Source organism: Callithrix jacchus, chromosome 2 (genome assembly GCF_049354715.1).
Source record: "Callithrix jacchus isolate 240 chromosome 2, calJac240_pri, whole genome shotgun sequence".
Lineage (NCBI taxonomy): Eukaryota > Metazoa > Chordata > Mammalia > Primates > Cebidae > Callithrix > Callithrix jacchus.
The window spans coordinates 3,119,091-3,138,960 of NC_133503.1; the positions used below are offsets into that span (position 1 = coordinate 3,119,091).

General features: G+C 46.8%; 1 protein-coding gene and 1 long non-coding RNA gene across 51 annotated transcripts in view; one reads left to right on the forward strand and one right to left on the reverse strand.

The window, feature by feature from the left end:
* The window catches only part of TPST1 (tyrosylprotein sulfotransferase 1), a 281,231-nt gene that overhangs the window by 200,051 nt on the left and 61,310 nt on the right, over positions 1–19,870 (reverse strand). For 29 of the 50 annotated variants that reach the window (XM_078353633.1, XM_078353608.1, XM_078353620.1 and 26 more), the window contains one exon: positions 17,119–17,179. The gene's annotated coding sequence lies outside the window, so the exon portion shown is untranslated. Of the gene's footprint in view, positions 1–10,358; positions 10,414–11,617; positions 11,808–12,264; positions 14,620–14,745; positions 14,853–17,118; positions 17,180–19,870 lie in introns of those variants that run through there. The other 21 variants (XM_078353681.1, XM_078353679.1, XM_078353672.1 and 18 more) reach the window with 4 other exon arrangements.
* LOC144579876 (uncharacterized) lies at positions 11,963–19,845 on the forward strand. Its single transcript, XR_013528412.1, has 3 exons — positions 11,963–12,475; positions 14,480–14,643; positions 16,054–19,845. It is a non-coding gene; the product is annotated as an uncharacterized LOC144579876 (long non-coding RNA).

Here is a 19,870-nt window from a genome sequence, read left to right on the forward strand (position 1 = left end):
CCAAGATGGCACCACTGCACTCCAGCCTGGGCAACAGAGCAAGACTGTCTCCAAAAAAAAAAAAAAATTATGAAACACACAAAGGGACAAGAAATTATGGCCCAAGTACAGGAGGAAAAAGGCAATCAATAGAAACTATCCCTGAGGAAGCCCAGATGTTGGATTACTAGACAAGGGCTTTGAACAAGCTACTATAAATAAGTTCAGAGAACTAAAAGAGGCCACACCTAAAGAAAGTTAATTATGAGGATTTCTCACCAAACAGGGACTAAATATCAATAAAGAGATAGAAAATATTTTTTAGAAAAGAACCAAATTAAAAATTGTGGAGTTGAAAAGTATAGTAACTACAATGAAAAATTTACTAGAGAGGGTCAATGGCTGACTTAAGCTGGCAGAAGAAAGACTCCAATTACCCAGTCTCAAGAACAGAAAGAAAACTAAAGAAGAAAAACACATCCTCAGATTTGTGAGAAATCACCAAGCATACCAACATATGCATAATAGAAGTCCCAAGAGAGAAGAGAAAAAGGGAAAAAAAAGTTATAGAAATAATGGCTGAAAACTTTCCAAACTTCACGAAAAACACAAATCGATACTTCCAAGAAACTCAATAAAGACGAAAAAGGAAAAACTCAAAGAGATCTGCACATAGACACATCATAGTCAAACAATCAAAAGCAGAGACAGAGGGATCTTGAAGGCAGCAATAGAAAAACAACTCGTCACATACAAAATTCACATACAAAAAAAAAAAGGAAAAGAAAGATTGCAAATCAACAACCTAACTTTCTCCCTTAAGAAACTAGAAGGCCAGGCTCGGTGGCTCACGCCTGTAATCCCAGCACTTTGGGAGGCTGAGGCGGGTGGATCACGAGGTCAAGAGATCAAGACCATCCAGGTCAACATGGTGAAACCCGGACTCTACTAAAAATACAAAAAATTAGCTGGGCGTGGTGGCACGTGCCTGTAATCCCAACTATTCAGGAGGCTGAGGCAGGAGAATTGCCTGAACCCAGGAGGCGGAGGTTGCGGTGAGCCAAGATCGTGCCATTGCACTCCAGCCTGGGTAACAAGAGCAAAACTCCATCTCAAAAAATAAAATAAAAAACTAGAAAAAGAGCAAACAAGACCAAAACCATCCAAAGGAAGAAAATAATAAAGACTACAGTGAAATAAATAAAACAGAAAATGGAATAGAGAAAATAAAACCAAAAACAGGTTCTTTGAAAAGATCAGCCAAAAAAAAAAAAAAAAATGGCTGGTCCGAAGGTAGTGAGTTATCTCAATTGATTGTTCACAGTCAGTTACAGATCGAACTCCTCGTTCTACTCTTTCCCCTCTTCTCACTACTGCACTTGACTAGTCTAAAAAAAAAAAAAAGAAAGAAAAGATCAGCAAAATTAACTATCTTTTAGCTAGACTGACCAAGAAAAAAAGAGAGAAGACTCAAAGTATGAAAATCAGTAATGAAAAGGGAACTTTACTACCAACCCTACAAAAATGAAAATGATCATAAACAATTGTAATCCAACAAATTAACCTAGAGGAAATGGACAAATTCCTAAAAGATGCAAACAACTAATACTGACTCAAGAAAATATTAAAAATCTGAATCAATCTATAATAACTAAAGCAACTGAATGAGTAATTTTAAATTTTCCACAAAGAAAAACCAGGACAAGATGGCTTCACTGGTAAATTGCATCAAAAGTTAAAAATAAATTGACAATAATTCCTTTTAAAAGTATATATTAGGAAGTATATATTAGGGCTGGGCATGGTGGCTCATGCTTGTAATCCCAGCACTTTGGGAGGCTGAGGCAGGCAGATCACAAAGTCAAGATATCAAGACCATCCTGGCCAACACAGTGAAATCCTGTCTCTATTAAAATACAAAAATTAGCTAGGCGTGGTGGCACGAGCCTGTATTCTCAGGTACTGGGGAGGCTGAGGCAGGAGAATCATTTGAACCCAGGAGGCAGAAGTGGTGAGCTGACACCACACCACTGCACTCCAGCCTGGTAACACAGCGAGACTCCATCTCCAAAAATATATTTTTTCAATATATTTAATATAATATAGATTAATATATTAAATATATATATTTAAAACATACACTATATATTACTATGTATTTAATATGTATTAAATGTATACTTATTGCATATATTATATATACATATATATGTATATGTACATATATAATATACATTTATGTATTAAAATATATATTAAGAATATATAAATATATATTTTTAAACATATGTATTAAATGTATTTTATATATTTACATATATTTTGTTGTTGTCATTTTCTATGAGGCAGGGTCTCACACTGTTGCCCAGCATGGAGCGCAGTGGTGCCATCTCACCTCCCCTCCCAGTTCGAGAGATACTCCCACCTCAGCCTCCCAAGTAGCTGAAACTACAGGTGTGTGCCACCACACCCAGCTATTTTCATATTTTTTGTAGAGACGGGGTTTCACCATGTTGCTCAGGCTGGTCTCAAGCTCCTGGGCTCAAGCAATCTGCCTGCCTTGCCCTCCCTCAGTGCTGGAATTACAGGCAAGAGCCAATGCGCCAGCAACACTAATTCTTGACACTTCCCAACTCATTATATAAGGCCAATTTTAGTCAGATTTTGAAACCAAAAACACTACAAAAATAAATTACTGCTCACTATTTACAAATAAATATAATTTATATTTATAATTATAAAAAATAAACTGGTAAATATTAATAGTTAATATAGAGCAATAGTAAATATTACTCTAAAAATGAAATAATAAAGCAGAACAATATTATATATGATTCCATTTTTATGATGTGTTCAAAATAAATATTTTTATTATTTTTATTTTATAATATAAATCTATAAAGACAGAAAACAGATTAGTGGTTCCCTGGGATGGAGAGAATGAAGAGCAGGAGAGTTGAGGATAATGGCTAAGAAGTGTGTGGTATGAAAATGTGGTAATGGATGTACAACTGTATGAATATACTAAAGGTAAATGAATTTTACACCTTAAATGGTTGAATGTGTGGCATGTGAATTATATCTCAATAATATCCCAATCAAAAGGTAGGCTGGGAGCTACAAGCTCCTTCTAAAGTGACTGTCTACTAAAACGTAAAGTTTAAATATGATCCATTACTCCAAATATCCAACATGACCGGGCAAGGTGGCTCACGCCTGTAATACCAGTACTTTGGGAGGCTGAGGTGGGTGGTCAGGTGTTCAAGACCAGCCTGACCAAGATGGCAAAACCCCGTCTCTACTAAAAATATAAAAATTAGCTGGACATGGTGGCAGGCGCCTATAATCCCAGCTACTCAGGAGGCTGAGGCAGGAAAATCACTTGAACCCGGGTGGCAGAGGTTGCAGTGAGCCAAGATTGCGCCACTGCACTCCAGCCTGGGGGATAGAGTGAGACTCTGTCTCACAAAAAAGAAAAAAGAGAAGTAGAATACACAAAAAAGAACCCAATAAAAATTGTAGAACTGAAAAACAACCAAAATAATAACTCACTGGGTTAGCTGAACAGCAGAATGAATATAACACGGGTAATAACCAGTAAACCTGAAACAGTAAGAACTGCAAAATCGCAACGACAGACAGAAAAATAAGACTGGAAAAAAATGAAAAAATAGTGCCTTGCCCGCTGTGGTGGCTCAACCCTGTAATCCCAGCACTTTGGGAGGCTGAGGCAAATGGATCACCTGAGCTCAGGAGTTCGAAACCAGCCTGGCCAATATGGCGAAACCCCATCTCTACTAAAAAAAAAAAAAAAAAAAAATACAAAAACTAGCCAGGCATGGTGGTGGGCACCTGTATTCCCAGCTACTCATGAGGCTGAGGCAAAAGAATCACTTGAACCCGGAGGCAGAGGTTGCAGTGAGCTGAGATCGTACCATTGCATTCCAGCCTGAGCAACAGAGCAAGACTCTGTCTCAAAAAAAAGAGAAAAAGAAAAATAGTGCCTCATGTCCTGTGAGATAGAAAGAAAAGATCTAACATTCAGTCACAGAATGAGAGGAGACAGACAGTGGTACTAAAAAATCATTCTAAGAAGTGACTGAAAACTTCTCAAATGTGGTAAAAGACAAATCTGCACTTCAAGAAAGTAAGAGAGCTCCAAAGAGGAAAACCCAAAGAAATTCGTGCCATCAGACACATCGTAATTTAACGTGTGAAAACTAAAGACACAGAAAAAACCTCTAAAGCAGCTGGGGAGAGAGGATGTTACCTATAAGAAAACAAATGCAAATGACAAGATTTCCCATCTGAAAAAAGTTTCTCAACAATTCTAAAATGTTAAAAGCAAAGAACAGTCAACCACAAATCCTATAAAAAGAAACAGCTGACAAAATCTTCAGAAAAAAACAAAGAACAAAAGAAGACAAAAGATTCTATGGTTTACATTTAAGCCCTGAGAAATCAGAAAATAGAAAATAGGCTGAGGTTGGGGACGGTGGCTCATGCCTATAACCCCAGCAATTTAGGAGGCCAGGGTGGATGGATCACTTGAGGTCAGGCTTTCAATACCAGCCTGGTCAACAAGGTGAAACCCCGTCACCTTGTATTTCTACCAAAAATACAAAAATTAGCTGGGGGTGGGGGTGCATGCCTATAATCCCAGCTACTTGGGAGGCTGAGGCAGGAGAATTGCTTGAACCCACGAGGCAGAGGTTGCGGTGAGCTGAGATCGCACCATTGCACTCCAGCCTGGGTAACAAAAGCGAAACTCCGTCTCAAAAAAAAAAAACATGCAAGATCAATATACCTTAATCATATGAAATAAAGTCTATTTTAAATGGTATCTTCTAAAGACAAAGCCTGAATGAATCTCTGTAGTAACTGTCACAGTTTAACCACCTTAAAAGCCAAGACATTACAGAGCAAATAATATTTATCTTAACCCATTTTAGTTTATAAAGGTTGTGTATGTGGTTTGTTTTTCGGGTTTTTTTTGAGACAAAGTCTCACTCTGTCACCAGGCTGGAGTGCAGTGGCACACTCTCAGCTCCCTGAAACCTGGGTTCAAGCAATTCTCCTGCCTCGGCCTCCCAAGTAGCTGGGATTATGGGCGCACACCACCACATCCAGCTAATTTTTGTATTTTTAGTAGAGACGGGGTTTCACCATGTTGGCCAGGATGGTCTCAATCTCTTGAACTCATGATCCACCCACCTCGGCCTCCCAAAGTGCTGGGATTACAGGCATGAGCCACTGTGCCCGGCAAGGCTGTTTTTAAACCAAGAATGACTACACAAACTTGACTAGTGACTATTAAGCAGCAAAGAAAGTAACAGTTGGTCAGTTTGCAAAATCAGGAGTTCAAACTGCTTCACATCACTTATCAACTGATGTATTCAACCAACTTTTATAATGTTTCTAAAATACATCAAGTACTATCCCAGGCAGTGAGGAAAAGATAAATAAGGCATGGTTTCGGACTTCAAGGAACTCCTTACTTATAAAAATGGACACAGCAGATATAATTTAAATAAAATGTGGTAAGTCCTTTACTAGGTAAGAGAGAGAGGCACTCACTCTGTCACTCAGGCTGGAAAGCAGTGGCATGATCATAGCTCACTGCAGCCCCAAACTCCTGGGCTCAAGCAATCCTCCTGCCTCAGCCTTCTACGTGCCTGGGACTACAGGCATGTGCCATCACGCCTGGCTAACTTTTTTATATTTTGTAGAGACAGGGTTCTTGCTATGTTGCCCAGGTGCACACCACCTCAATCTCCTGGCCTCAAGCAATCCTCCCACCTCAATCTCCCCAAACTCTGAGATTACAGGTGAGAGTCACCACACCCAGCTATCCTGATACTTAAAGAAAGAGTTACTACTATTGTTCTTCAGGGTTCTATCACTCCCTCTTTGGGCTCTCAGCCCAAGATACCTATCACCATCTCATGGGAAGCATCTTTAAAGTAACAAAGTCTGGCTCTGCACCCGACCAAATGTTACAGAATCCCTGTGGATGCCTCGATCCCCCATCCTCACTCTTTACAAGCTCCCCAGGTAGTTTTTAAGTAGTGCCATGTTGAAAATCACTGAACCAGGCAATCTCACCTGCCTCTGATGACTTCAGTTTCAATTCTAGCACAGACCCTCCACATATAGCTCCATCTTCAGGCCCAAGGGCTCTCTCAGGCTATTTTAGGAAATAGGTATCAAGATGTTGTCATTGGCTTTCTCCTTTTCCCTCAAAATTTGTTTCTTTTCCTGTATTTCCTACCTAAATGAACAGCACCTAGAACCACCATTGGCCAGTCACCCAAGCCAGAAATCAGTAAGTCATCCTTGACCCTTCCTTCTCCCTCTCGCTCACCCATACACCTAACCAGTTCTCCTTATTCCACAGATTCACTCTCATATCTATCCCCTCGGCCTCACTGGCCTCATCATCTTTCACGGAGATTCCTACAATGACCACCTTAACTGGTCTTTGTGCATCTAGTCTTCCCTCTCTCTAACCTGTTCTCTACAATCTTGCCAGAGATCAGAGTGATTTTTCTTTAAATATACCTGGGCAGGGCGCAGTGGCTCACACCCATAATCCCAACACTCTGGGAAGTCAAAGCAGGAGGATTACCTCTACCCAGGAGATTAGCAGCAGCCTGGGCAATACAGCAAGACCCCATCGCTAGAAAAATAAGTAAATATAATCAAAACACACCTGATCACTATACTCATTCATGTTACCTGCCAGAGTAGGGGATGCCATGAATCAAAACCCATTCTGATTTCAAAGCCCTACCCTTAGAGCAGAAAAAGACATGTAAACAAGTAAATGACAACAGCGAGGAAGAGAGTTGGATGGCAGGCAGACGTGGGAAGACTTTACTGCAGAGATAACCAAAGCCTGTATAATCCACAGGTGGCTACAGTGGAAAAAGGCATTCCACAGAGAAAAAGAAGCATAAAGCCATTTAGGCATGTTCAGGTAATGGAGGTGATTTTATATGGCTGAGGCAAAGGCAAGACATGCAGCAAGACACCAAGCCTGAGATGGGAACAGCCAGACTTTGTAAGACCTGCCAGGACGAAATCCTTCGAAGGTTCCTCACTACCATCAGGATAAAGCAATGTAACAGGACACACAAGCTCATTCCTGAGCTACTCCTATATACCTTTCCAGCTTCATCGCTCAGCAACGCCCCTTCCCCAGCCTTTCCAATCACCAGTTCTTTACCAAAAGGACCAGGTTATCACAGTTTTCTTTTCTTTTTTTTTTTTTTAAATTGAGATGGAGTCTCACTCTGTTACCCAGGCGGGAGTGCAATGACATGATCTCAGCTCACTGCAACCTCTGCCTTCCGGGTTCAAGCAACTCTCCTGCCTCAGCTTGCCAAGTAGCTGCGATTACAGGTGCCCACTACCATGCCCTGCTAATATTTGTATTTTTAGTAGAGACAGGATTTTACCATGTTGACCAGGTTGGTCTTGAACTCCTAACCTCAAGTGATCCACCCGCCTCAGTTTCCCAGAGTGCTGGGATTCTAGGCAAGAGCTACTGTGCCCAGCCCATTTTTACTATTTATAAGGTTCTCTTTTCTCATTTTTCTCCCTGACTTGAGAGTGAACTCTTTAAGGAAAAGGGTTGCATCATATCTCATTGTATCTCTAGTTTCTTACAAATTGCCAGGCACATAGTACTCAGTAAACTAAGTTTTCAGAAGAGCTGAATCTAGACAAGGAAAGGTAAGGGGAGATGGGCATTTTGGAAGAAAAGGTAACATACAGAAGTGTGTGACAGGCCGGGCACGGTGGCTCACACCTATAATCCCAGCACTTTGGGAAGCCAAGATGGGCAGATCACATGAGGTCGGTATTGAGACCAGTCTGACCAACATGGAGAAACCCCATCTCTACTAAAAATACAAAATTAGCAGGGTGTGGTGGCACATGCCTGTAATCCCAGCTACTTGGGAGGCTGAGGCAGGAGACTCACTTGACCCCGGGAGGCGGAGGTTGCAGTGAGCCAAGATCCCACCATTGCATTCCAGCATGGGCAACAAGAACAAAACGCCATCACAAAAAAAAAAGGGGGGGGGGGTTGGGCACAGTGGCACATGCCTGTAATCCCAGCTACTCGGGAGGCTGAGGCAGGAGAATCACTTAAACCCGGGAGGCAGAGGTTGCAGTGAGCCAAGACTATGCCATTGCATTCCAGCCTGGGCAAAAAGAACGGGAAAGAAAAAAAGAAGTAGCTGCATGTGGCGGCTGGTGCCTGTAATCCCAACTACTCGGAAGGCTGAGGTACAAGAATCACTCAAACACTGGAGGCAGAGGTTGCAGTGAGCTGAAATGGGACCACTACACTCCAGCCTGGGCAACAGACCAAGAACGTCTCTCAAAAAAAAGAAGTAAAAATGGTGTAAGTGGCAAAATCGGAGACGGAAGTATGTACAGGGTGCTGTAGGAACACAAAGAGTCACGTAACCCAAACTGAGGCGACAGAAAAAGTCCTAGGTGCCTGTGGACAGAAACGTGTCCTCACTCTCTCCAGGGTGGTGCTCCTAGAGCACCCTGCAGTCATCTGTCACAGTCTTGATCATACTGTAGTGAATGGTCTGTTTCCTTACTGCTTTCTTCTCTGGATCATAAAGGACCAGGAAGGGATGCGCCCATGCTGCAGAGGGCTGGAAGGACTGGCTCAACATGCTAAGGAATTGGGAGCTGATAAGAATTTTTAGAGAAAGTAAGCAGCATGATCAGACTGGTATCTCAGAAATGGAACCAATCCCAGCAGCAGTGTGGAGGACAAAGTAGACTAGAGGACCCAGAGGTTCAGAAAAAGCATAACCAAGGTCTGAACCAGTCTTCTGGCAATCGAGAGAGAATGAAGTCTTATGAAGAGAGAAAAAAAAAAGATCTGAGGTAGCAACAACAGGATCTATGCTAGACTTAATGTGGGGAGAAAAGAAGATGATTTTAAAGATCTTAAAATAAGAGGAATGTTTGCATATGTGCTTGAAGGGGGCTATTGTAGAGAAAAAGGGAAGGAAAAGGAAACCACATTTGAACTACCAAGCATCCACATACAGTTAGTTATACAGTAGGCAGATGAAAATTGGGACCTGAGGTTCAAGAGAAATGGGGACCAAATAGACATTTTCAAAAACCATAAATATACAGGTGCTATTTGAAGCCATGAAAAGAAGTGTAATCACATAAGGAAATAAGAGAAAAGAACAAAAATGAAACCCTACAGAATGCCACGTTAACCTGAGAAGACTAAAAAAAGAAAAGGGCAGCATCAAGAAAAGCTTTGTTTTGGTCTAGACGGTGGAAACGTGAGGATGTATATCGTCCAACAGAAAAAAAATAAATATATATATGGGGAGAGATCAAAGATGTTAGCTTTAGAAAGGAAGACCCCTCTTCCTCTGAGATGAAAGGAAAGGATATTAGAAATCAGATACAGATAGGCACAGACAAAAATGACAGTTCCTTAAGAGTTCAGGGCAGATGCCCACCAATTTCTTCTGCAAAGTTAAGAGGCAAAATAAGCAACGAAGAGAAGGCAAGAGTAGGACAGAGTCAGAGAAGAATGGCAAAGATCTATGAACAGCCACTTAGATTTTAGGATGAAAGAGGAATCTAGAGGGTAAGTCAAAGGATCTCCAGGATCCACAAGTGCAGAAACAACACCTAGCAGCTTAGTTACATGATTTTCCCCAGCCTGCCCTGGGATCCCAGGAGCAGAAAAAGCTGACTGATTCATCCAGGCTTGAGACCATCAGAGCAAATGCGGCAAGAACAGCTCAGGGCCAATGACAATGCTTTTATCACTTCAAAAAGTCAAACACATCTTACCCTTTTTAAAAAATCAACTCACTATTTCCTCCAAGAGCCAGTGTTTGGAGAGGGGGAAGGTGAGAAGTGGATAATTCCTCTTTGACTCTTAGAGAACTTGTCAGAAGTTTCATTCTTAAGCGTATCTGATCTGTACAGCAGCTGATTCCGGGAAATCCAAATCCTGATTCCTCCTGGATCTCAAAAGCTGAAAATTCACTGCAGCTCCCTGGACATTCCAGCTAATAAATAAACCCGTGCAACACTGCTTATATACTATGGCATTTTAGCTGCGAGGTAGGGGCTCTTTCTTTCCTAAGAGAAGGGTTCCCTAAACTGCAGATGGGGATGGAGAGAGAATGGGGAGTAATCATACCGCAAAGCCCGCTGACTGGCACCCTAAGAATCCTGCACAAAGGCAATTAACATAAAACAATACATGACACAGATAGCAGAATTCCGTTTCTCCTTAATGAATGCAGTAAGTCATTGACCATTTGACTGCTTTACTGGAGGTCGCCGATTTCTCCTGCCGTCTCCCATACCATTTTTCAGGTAGAGTCAAATCCCTGTGGACACTGGACCTCTTGCTACCATCACCTGGAAAATACAAAAAGCCTGGAAGGAAGAAGAGACTAACATGCGTGACCACCCACCATCTGCCAGGCCTACTGTGTGCTAGACTCTGGGCAAGGCACTTTACACGTTATGGGGTGCGGCTCACGTAAGGACGAATGAAGATATTACTCTATGGATCTGGGCCGGGCATAGTGGCTCACGCCTATAATCCCAGCACTTTGGGAGGCTGAGGCAGAAGGATCGCTTGAGGTCAGGAGTTCGGGGCCAGCCTGGGCAACATAGAGAGATTCCATCCCTTTAAAAAAAAAAAAGGGGGGGCCGGGCGCGGTGGCTCAAGCCTGTAATCCCAGCACTTTGGGAGGCCGAGGCGGGTGGATCACGAAGTCAAAAGATCGAGACCATCCCGGTCAACATGGTGAAACCCCATCTCTACTAAAAACACAAAAAATTAGCTGGGCATGGTGGCGCGTGCCTGTAATGCCAGCTACTCAGGAGGCTGAGGCAGGAGAATTGGCTGAACCCAGGAGGCGGAGGTTGCAGTGAGCCGAGATCGCACCATTGCACTCCAGCCTGGGTAACAAGAGCGAAACTCCGTCTCAAAAAAAAAAAAAAAGCGACGATGTGGCATTCCAGAGAGTGGGACAGGGTCTGGAGGTCAAAGTGTAGGGGAAGGAAGAGGAGACTGCGACGGTGGGTGGTCAAAGGGACGGGAGAAGACACGAGTTGGGACAGAAAGGCGCCTGGGAGCAAAAGGGCAGGACCCAGGGACACCTGGAGCGGGGCGGCGGCTGCTTTGCAGAGAGGACCGCGTACGGCGGGGCGGGTGACGGGCGGCGAGCGGGAGAAGCGCGGCCGGGGAGAGGCGGCGCGAAAGTCCGACCCCGGCGAGATGCGGTCTCATCGCAGGGAACTCCGGGGCTGGGACGCGGTCCCAGGGCCGCGAGAAGGGATGGAAAGGGCAGAGGGGAGAGGGCAGGGAGGCCCCCGCGGCCGGGGCGACGCCGAGCCCGGGAAACGCCGGCGACGGGGAAAGGGGCGTGGGAGCGGGGGCCGCGCGGGCCGGACCCGGGACTCCGCGCTCGGGGGCGGGGTGGGACCGGCAGGAGGCAGCGGGGCGGGGGACGACGAGGGGCCGACGGATGCCAGGACTGGGCTCGGGGCTCGGGGCCGGGCGGGAGGCGGTGCTTGGGGAGCGGAGCCGCGGCGAGTGCCGCGTTCTCCTTACCTGAGAGGAGTGAGGAGCCACCGCGCCGCCTCGCCGGCATCCTGGGCTCAGCCGCTAGTCCCACCGCCCTCGGTCGGGGGCCACTCGGGAGCCCGCCCTCACCGCCAGGCGCCTGCCGCTGCCAGCCCGGCTCGGCCCCGCGGAGCAGCGCCGCTACCACCCGCACCCGCGGCCGCCTCAGCAGCGACTCCAGTGGTAGCCGCCTCAGCTCGGGCCGCCAGGGTCCGGGGCGGTCGCGGGATCACACGCGCGCTGCGATTGGCTGAGAGGGCGATGTGTCGGCTGCTCTGATTCGTGAGTTCCGGCCGGCTGCCCGCCGAGGGAGGCGGGGCTGAGGATGGAGCTGGGTCCGGCGGGTGCCGAGGGGTGGGAGTCTGACGTCGCAGCCGGGCCCGCGCCCCCGCCACCCTGCCCGTGCGCGCTCCCGAGGGGGCTTCCCGGCAGCCCCCGGCCTGGCGGGGTGGTTGCCCCAGCAACGGCGCGCGTGCTCTTGGCTGCAGGCAAGCCGCGGGCAGGTGGCGTTCTCACCGCCCCACCCCACGCGGGTGGCCAAGAGGCCTTCATCTGTGAAACCCTAGAACAGGACAAGAAAATGGGCTTTTCCTGGAGATTCCCCTCCTCTGCCTGTCCACTGCTTCAGATCCCACCTTTGCGCGCTGCTGGCGGAGGAGCTGCTTCCTGGGGGAGATGACGCCCAAACGCAAATGTCGAACTCGCACACTGTTTCATCCGCACTAGAGTGCAGACCTGCAATAGTGGATTCCCTCCCAACCACAGACGTGGGGGGAGGGTGCTGACTTCCTAAGAGAAAGAAGTGAAAACCAGGAAGGGAGAAAAAGGCAAAGAAGCGAAAGAAAGGTGGGGGGAGGGCTGAAATTTCACTAAACGGTCCATTCATTTTAGTTTCTTCCTACAGGCACATCTACATCAGGTTCTGTCAAAGCGATTATCTCAACTCCATTGACATAGAGTAGAAAAGGCACAGGCCGCGGGCGGTGGCTCACGCCTGTAATCCCAGCGCTTTGGGAGGCCGAGGCAGGTGGATCACGAGGTCAAGAGATCGACACCATCCTGGTCAACATGGTGAAACCCCGTCTCTATTAAAAATACAAAAATTAGCCGGGCATGGTGGCGCGTGCCTGTAATCCCAGCTACTCGGGAAGCTGAGGCAGGAGAATTGCCTGAACCCAGGAGGTGGAGGTTGCAGTGAGCCGAGATCGCGCCATTGCACTCCAGCCTGGGTAACAACAGCGAAACTCCGTCTCAAAAAAAAAAAAAAAAAAAGAGAAAGAAAAGAAAAGAAAGAAAAGGCACGAGTGCAGAATCTAAAAGCCGTATTCAAAATTGGTGTCTACTGCACTTTGGGAAGCCAAGTCTAGTGAATCAAGACCAACCTGGCCAACATCGTGAAACCCCGTCATTACTAAAAATACAAAAATTAGCTGGGTGTTGGTGATGGACGCCTATAGTCCCAGCTACTCCAGAGGCTGTGGCAGGAGAATTGCTTGAACTCGGGAAGGTAACTACCTTCTTTTGCACATAGCATAATATTTTCAAAGTTCATCCATGTTGTAGCATGTATCGGTACTCAATTCCTTGTTATGGCCAAATAATATTCCATTGAATGGACATCACCTTTTTTTTTTTAGACAGGCTCACTCTGTTGCCAAGGCTGGAGTGCGGTCATCTGATCTTGGCTTACTGCAACCTCTACCTCCCAGGCTCAAGTGATTCTCGTGCCTCAGATTTCCCTGGAAGAATCAGGCTCACAGCCTGTTTCTTGCAAACAGTAGCTGGGATTACAGGCATGGGCCACTATGCCTGGCTCATTTGTGTATTTCTAGTAGAGAAGGGGTTTCATCATGTTGCCCAGGCTGGTCTGGAACTCCTGGCCTCAAGTGATCTGCCTGCCTTGGCCTTCTAAAGTACTGGGATTACAGGCATGGGCCACCGTGCCTGACCCAACATCACCTTTTATGTGTCCGTTAATCCTTTGAGGGACATCTGTTTCCACCTTTTTGCCTGTTATGCATGATGCTGCTATGAACATTTATTTGGTTTTTGTGGGGACCTCGTTTTGATCTTTACAGCAACTGTCCAAGGTACATATTATATCTCCTTCTATAGATAACAAAACTGACTGGGGGTGGTGGCTCACACCTGTAATCCCGGCACTTGGAAAGCCCAGGCAGGAGGATCCCTTAAACTCAGGAGCTCTAGGCTTCAGTGAGCCATGATGGCACCACTGTACTCCAGCCTAGGTCACAGAATGAGACCTTGCCTCTCACCCAAAAGAAAAAATGTGTGTGTGTGTGTGTGTGTGTGTGTGTACAGAGATAAGAAAGTTCACTATAAGAAAAAGAGAAAAAAAATTCATTGTAAGACTGTAGACAGCAATTTTGTTTTTTGTTTGTTTATTTTTGTTTTTGTTTTTTTGAGATGGAGTTTCATTCCTGTTGCCCAGGCTGGAGTGCAATGGTGTAATCTCAGTTCACTACAACCTCCATCTCCCAGGTTCAAGCAGTTCTCCTGCCTCAGCCTCCCCAGTAGCTGGGATTACAGGCGCCTGCCACCACGCCCGACTAATTTTTTTGTACTTTTAGTAGAGACGGGGTTTCACCATGTTGGCCAGACTGGTCTTGAACTCCTGACCTCAGGTGATCCGCCTGCCTTGGTCTCCCAACGTGTTGGGATTACAGGTGTGAGCCGTCATGCCCAGGCTTTGTTTTGCTTTTAGAGAAGGGATCTGGCTATGCCCAAGCTAATCTCAAACTCCTGGCCTCAAGCAATCCTCTAACCAGTCTTTTAATGTTAAGCAAGGGCCAAGTTCCATTCTGCTTTCTACATTTCACACCTCTTCAGGAGAAGGACTCACCGTGACCTCAGTAATACAGAAGCCACCGCCGGTACATAGCCCTGACAGGCTCTCTCCACGAAGCAGAGATCGAGATCGGAGATGACCTCCCTCACTGCCCAGAAAGTCCTTCCCCCACCTATAAGACCTGGAAAAGGAATTGAGTAGCCAGGTGGGGAGCTGGCCCTCCTAGCACGTATTGAACTATAAGAACGAATTCTAGACATGGGAATTCAGTAAGAACAAGGGACACGATTCTTTCAGTGAAACTCACATGGCAGGATGTCTCCCTGAGCAGAACAGCTTCAGGTGACCGGGGGGCTACACTGTCTGTAGATGACAGGGTCCAGCCTCTGAGGCAGAAGTAAGAAGCAGCTTGACCTGAAGCAAAGCTCAGGGTTATTGAGAACAAGATGAACTTTTCATGCTTTCTAAATCTGCCCCCAACACATATATATGTGCTAGTAGGAAAAAAGGCACCAGAATATAGTCATTTTTTGTTTTTTGTTTTTGAGATGGAGTTTCACTCTTGTTGCCCCGGCTAGAGTGCAATGGCACGATCTCAGCTCACCGCAACCTCAGCCTCCTGGGTTCAGGCAATTCTCCTGCCTCAGCCTCCCAAGCAGCTGGGATTGAAGGCATGTGCCACCATGCCCTGCCAACTTTTTTTTTTTTTTTTGAGATGGAGCCTTGGTCTGTTGCCCAGTCTGGAGTGCAGTGGCACAGTCTCAGCTAACTGCAGCCTCTGCCTCCCGGGTTCCCAGGTTCCAGCAGTTCTCCTGCCTCAGCCTCCTGGGTAGCTGGGGTTACAGGTACACTCCACCATGCCCAGCTAATTTTTCCATTATTTTAGTAGAAACGGGATTTCGCCATGTTGGCCAGGCTGGTCTAGAATTCCTGGCCTCGTGATCTGCCCGCCTTGGCCTCCTAGAGTGCTGGGATTTCAGGTGTGAGCCATTATGCCCAGCCTTTTGCCAAATTTTTTTTTTTAAGTGATGGGATCTTGCTATATTGCCCAAACTGGTCTTGAACTCCTGGGCTCAAGCAATCCTCCCATCTTGGACTCCCAAAGTGCTGGGATTATAGGCATGGGCCATCACGCCTGGCCTAGATTACCTGTTTACAGGGAATGAACACATAACTTTTTTTTTTTTTGAGGCAGAGTTTCGATGTTGTTGCCCAGGCTGGAGTGCAATGGCGCGATCTCGGCTCACCACAACCTCTGCTTCCCGGGTTCAAGCAATTCTCCTGCCTCAGCCTCCCAAGTGGCTGGAATTATAGGCATGTACCACCATGTCTGGCTAATTTCGTATTTTTAGTAGAGACAGGGTTTCTCCATGTTGGTCAAGCTGGTCTTGAACTCCCAACGTCAGGTGATCCACCCATCTTGGCCCCCCAAAGTACTGGGATTACAGGCGTGAGCCACCACACCCAGCCATAACTTTTCTTTCAAAGGAAAACTTGTTCCTGAAAAACCATCCAAGCCTATATGCGCATCTGGTTCATGACATTTCTATTCCTCTGTGTAATTTAATGAGCCTTATAGATTCTGAACACTCTGTGTTTCTGTTTTCCCTCCCAGGCCTTACCTCTCCGGGTGATCAGCCCAGAATTAGATAACCTCACTAGAGAGCATCAGCCGGGTGCAGTGGCTCACACCTGTAATCCCAGCACTTTGGGAGTCCGAGGCAGGTGGATCACTTGAAGTCAGGAGTTTGAGACCAGCCTGGTCAACCTGGTAAAACCCCATCTCTAAGAAAAATACAAAAATTAGCTGGATGTGGTGGTGCGCACCTATAATCCCAGCAACTCTGGAGGCTGAGGCAGGAGAATTGCTCGAACCTGGGATGAAGAGGCTGCAGTGAGCTGAGACTGTGCAACTGCACTCCAGCCTGGGCAACAGAGCGAGATCCCGTCATGAGATTCTGTCTCAAATAAACAAATAAGAGGCCAGGCACAGTGGTTCAGGCCTGTAATCCTAGCACTCTGGGAGGCCAAGGTGGGCAGATCATGGGGTCAGGAGTTTGAGACCTGCCTGGCCAACATCGTGAAACTCCATCTCTACTAAAAATACAAAAATTAGCCAGGTGTGGTGGCACGTGCCTGTAGTCCCAGCTACTCAGGAGGCTGAGGTGAGAGAGTTACGTGAATCCAGGAGGCAGAGGTTGCAGTGAGCAGAGACCAAGAAGATGGTTGCATCTGTCACAACCAGCACCACAGGGCCTGGCAGTGGATGGATGGATGCATGGATGGATGGATGCATGGATGGATGGATGGATGCATGGATGGATGGATGCATGGATAGATGGATGGATGCATGGATGGATGGATGGATGGATGGATGGATGGATGGATAGATGGATGGATGCATGGATGGATGGATGGATGGATGGATGGATGGATGGATGGATGGATGAACAGTAAAAGCTGTAATCAATGAAGGCCAGCAGGGCACAGGAGAGGGGACCCAGGGAACAGAACAGGAGGACACTTGTGTCACTCAGAGTCCTGCCAGGGAAGGCCAGGGAGGCTCCAGGTGAGGACTCCAGAGCCAAAGATCTTTGATGGAGAACTGAGAGTTAAACTTTGGCCCCACCTAAAGTGACCTGAAAGCCCTGGCTAATTTGGGACAAGATGAAACACTTACCTGCACACAGCATCAAAGAGCAGTGGGCTGCGGGAGGCACCTCACAGTTCTCTTGAAGCTTCTGGGATACAGGGATTTAAAGCAGAAAGAAAAAGGTGATATAGTTTAAAGAAAAAGAAAAAAATGAGCAGGACTCCTGACTTTCTCCACCCCTAGATCCTGGAAAACTGGGCAGGTCAGGCCCCTCAGCCACATCATCATTTGAAAATGAAAATTCAGCCCAGCCTATGAGCAGGCATTTTCCAAATGGCTACGGAATTCCTGCACCTTCCAAAAATACCTCTTCGTGCAACTCCTGCCAGGGAGAGAGGGCCACATGCCCAGCAGGCTGGAGCTGACCAATTGCGCTTCCTGAACCCGGGAGCTGACACCACGTGCTTTGCAGACCCCAAATTCAGGAAATGCCCTCTGTTCCGTGGGGAAACCTAGCCAGACAGCTGTGCTGTGTCCCAGGCTGAGAGCAAAGCACCCTCTAGTTCTACTTACAACCAAGGAGACTGTAAGGCTTCCAAGAATGGTTTCCAAACCTGACCATGCATCTAAACTACCTGCATAGCTTAGTAAACACAAGCCTCTTGGCAGTTTTAGGAAGCAGAAGCTCTGGGAGGAAATCCCCACAACCCCCACAGTGAGTCAGGGGTGGGCATAGTGACTGAGGGGCAGCATCAGTGTGTCTTCACAGAGACTGGTTGGTGTTACGCTGTTTCTTGAACTGGGTGTAATTAGCTGGTTTATTTACTTTGTGAAAATTCATCAAGGTACATACACATGTGGGCTTTTCTGTATTTTTTTTTTATTTAACTTTATTTTTGTTTAATTGAGATGGGGTGTCACTGTATTGCCCAGGCTGGTCTTGAGCTTCTTGGGCTCAAGTGATCCTCCTGCCTCAGCCTCCCAAAGTGCTGGGATTACAGGAGTAAGCCACCGTGCCTGACCTTTTCTGTATGTTTGTTATATTTCATTAGGAGAAAAAAAAAAAACAACTATGTGAGGTGGTTCACACCTGTAACCCTAGCACTGTGGGAGTCCAAGGCAGAGGACTGCTTGAGGCCACGAGTTCCAGAGCAGCCTGGACAACATAACCAGACCCTGTCTCCACTTTAAAAAAAACGAAGGCCAGGCACAGTGGCTCACACCTGTAATCCCAACACTTTGGGAGGCCAAGGCAATGAAGGCCAGCAGGGCACAGGAGAGGGGACCCAGGGAACAGAACAGGAGGACATTTGGGTCACTCAGAGTCCTGCCAGGAGGATCTCTGCCTAGAGGATCACTTGAGGCCAGGAGTTGGAGACCAGCCTGGGCAACATAAGGAGATCCTCATCTTTACAAAACTTTTTCAAAGTTAGCCAGTGTGGTGACGCATGTCTGCAGTCCCAGCTACTTGAGAGGCTGAGCAGGAATATCTCTTGAGCCCAGGAGTTTTAGACCAGCCTGGGCAACATAGTGAGACCTGCTCTCTACAGAAAAGGGTTAAGTAGGTGTGGGGATGTGCACCTGTGGTCCTGAACCCAGGCTACTTGGGAGGCTGAGATGGGAGAATTGCTCAAGCCCAGGAGTTTGAGGCTGCAGTGAGCTATGATCATGCCACTGCACTCCAGCCTGGGCAACCGAGGAAGACCCTGTCTCTTTAAAAAAAAAAAAAAAAAAGCCGGGCACGGTGGCTCACACCTGTAATCCTAGCACTTTGGGAGGCTGAGGTGGGTGGATCACGAGGTCAGGAGTTCGAGACCAGCCTGACCAATATGGAGAAACCCCGCCTCTACTAAAAAAAAACAATTAGCTGAGTGTGGTGGCACATGCCTGTAATCTCAGCTACTCAAGAGGCTGAGGCAGGAGATCTCTTGATCCCAGGAGGCAGAGGTTGCAGTGAGCCAAGATTGCACCATTGCTGGGCAACAAGAGGGAAACTCCATCTGAAACAAAAAGCATGCTTGGCAAAAGCACTCAAGGCCATGATAACTTGCTCATCCCTCAGTGGGCCCAGAGCTCCACTTCTCTTCTTTTCCTCCGGCAGCTCCATCCACCTGCGTTTCCCAGCCTAACTCTGCCAGCAAGACTTCAGCCAGCCTTCACATCACACCATGAAAGCCATATGACCCTTGTGATCTGTGCCCTGATTGATTTATTTCCTTCCTTCCTTCCTACCTTCTTCCCTCCCTCCCTTCTTCCTTCCTCCTACCTGCCCTTCCCTCCTTCCTTCCCTTCTTCTCTCCTTTCCTCCCTCCTTCTTTCCCTTCTTCCTTCCTTCCTTCCACTTTCTTTCCTTCTTTTTTAGAGACTGTATTTCACTCTGTCTGGAGTGCAGTGGCATGATCATAGTTCACTGCAGCCTCAAACCCCTGGGCTCAAGCAATCCTCCCCTGTCAGCCTCTTGAGTAGCTGGGACCACAGGCACATGTCACCACATCCAGCTAATTTTTAAGTTTTTTGTAGAGATGGGGGTCTTGCTATGTTGTCCAGACTGGTCTCTACCTCTTGGCCTCAAGTGATCCTGGTATGGGGATCACAGGCATGCGTCACTATGCCCAGCCTGATTTATTCCTTTCTTCTTTTTTTTTTGAGACAGAGTTTCACTCTTGTTACCCAGGCTGGAGTGCAAGCGCGATCTTGGCTCACCGCAACCTCCGCCTCCTGGGTTCAGGCAATTCTCCTGCCTCAGCCTCCCGAGGGGCTGGGATTACAGGCACGCACCACCATGCCCAGCTAATTTTTTGTATTTTTAGTAGAGATGGGGTTTCACCATGTTGGTCAG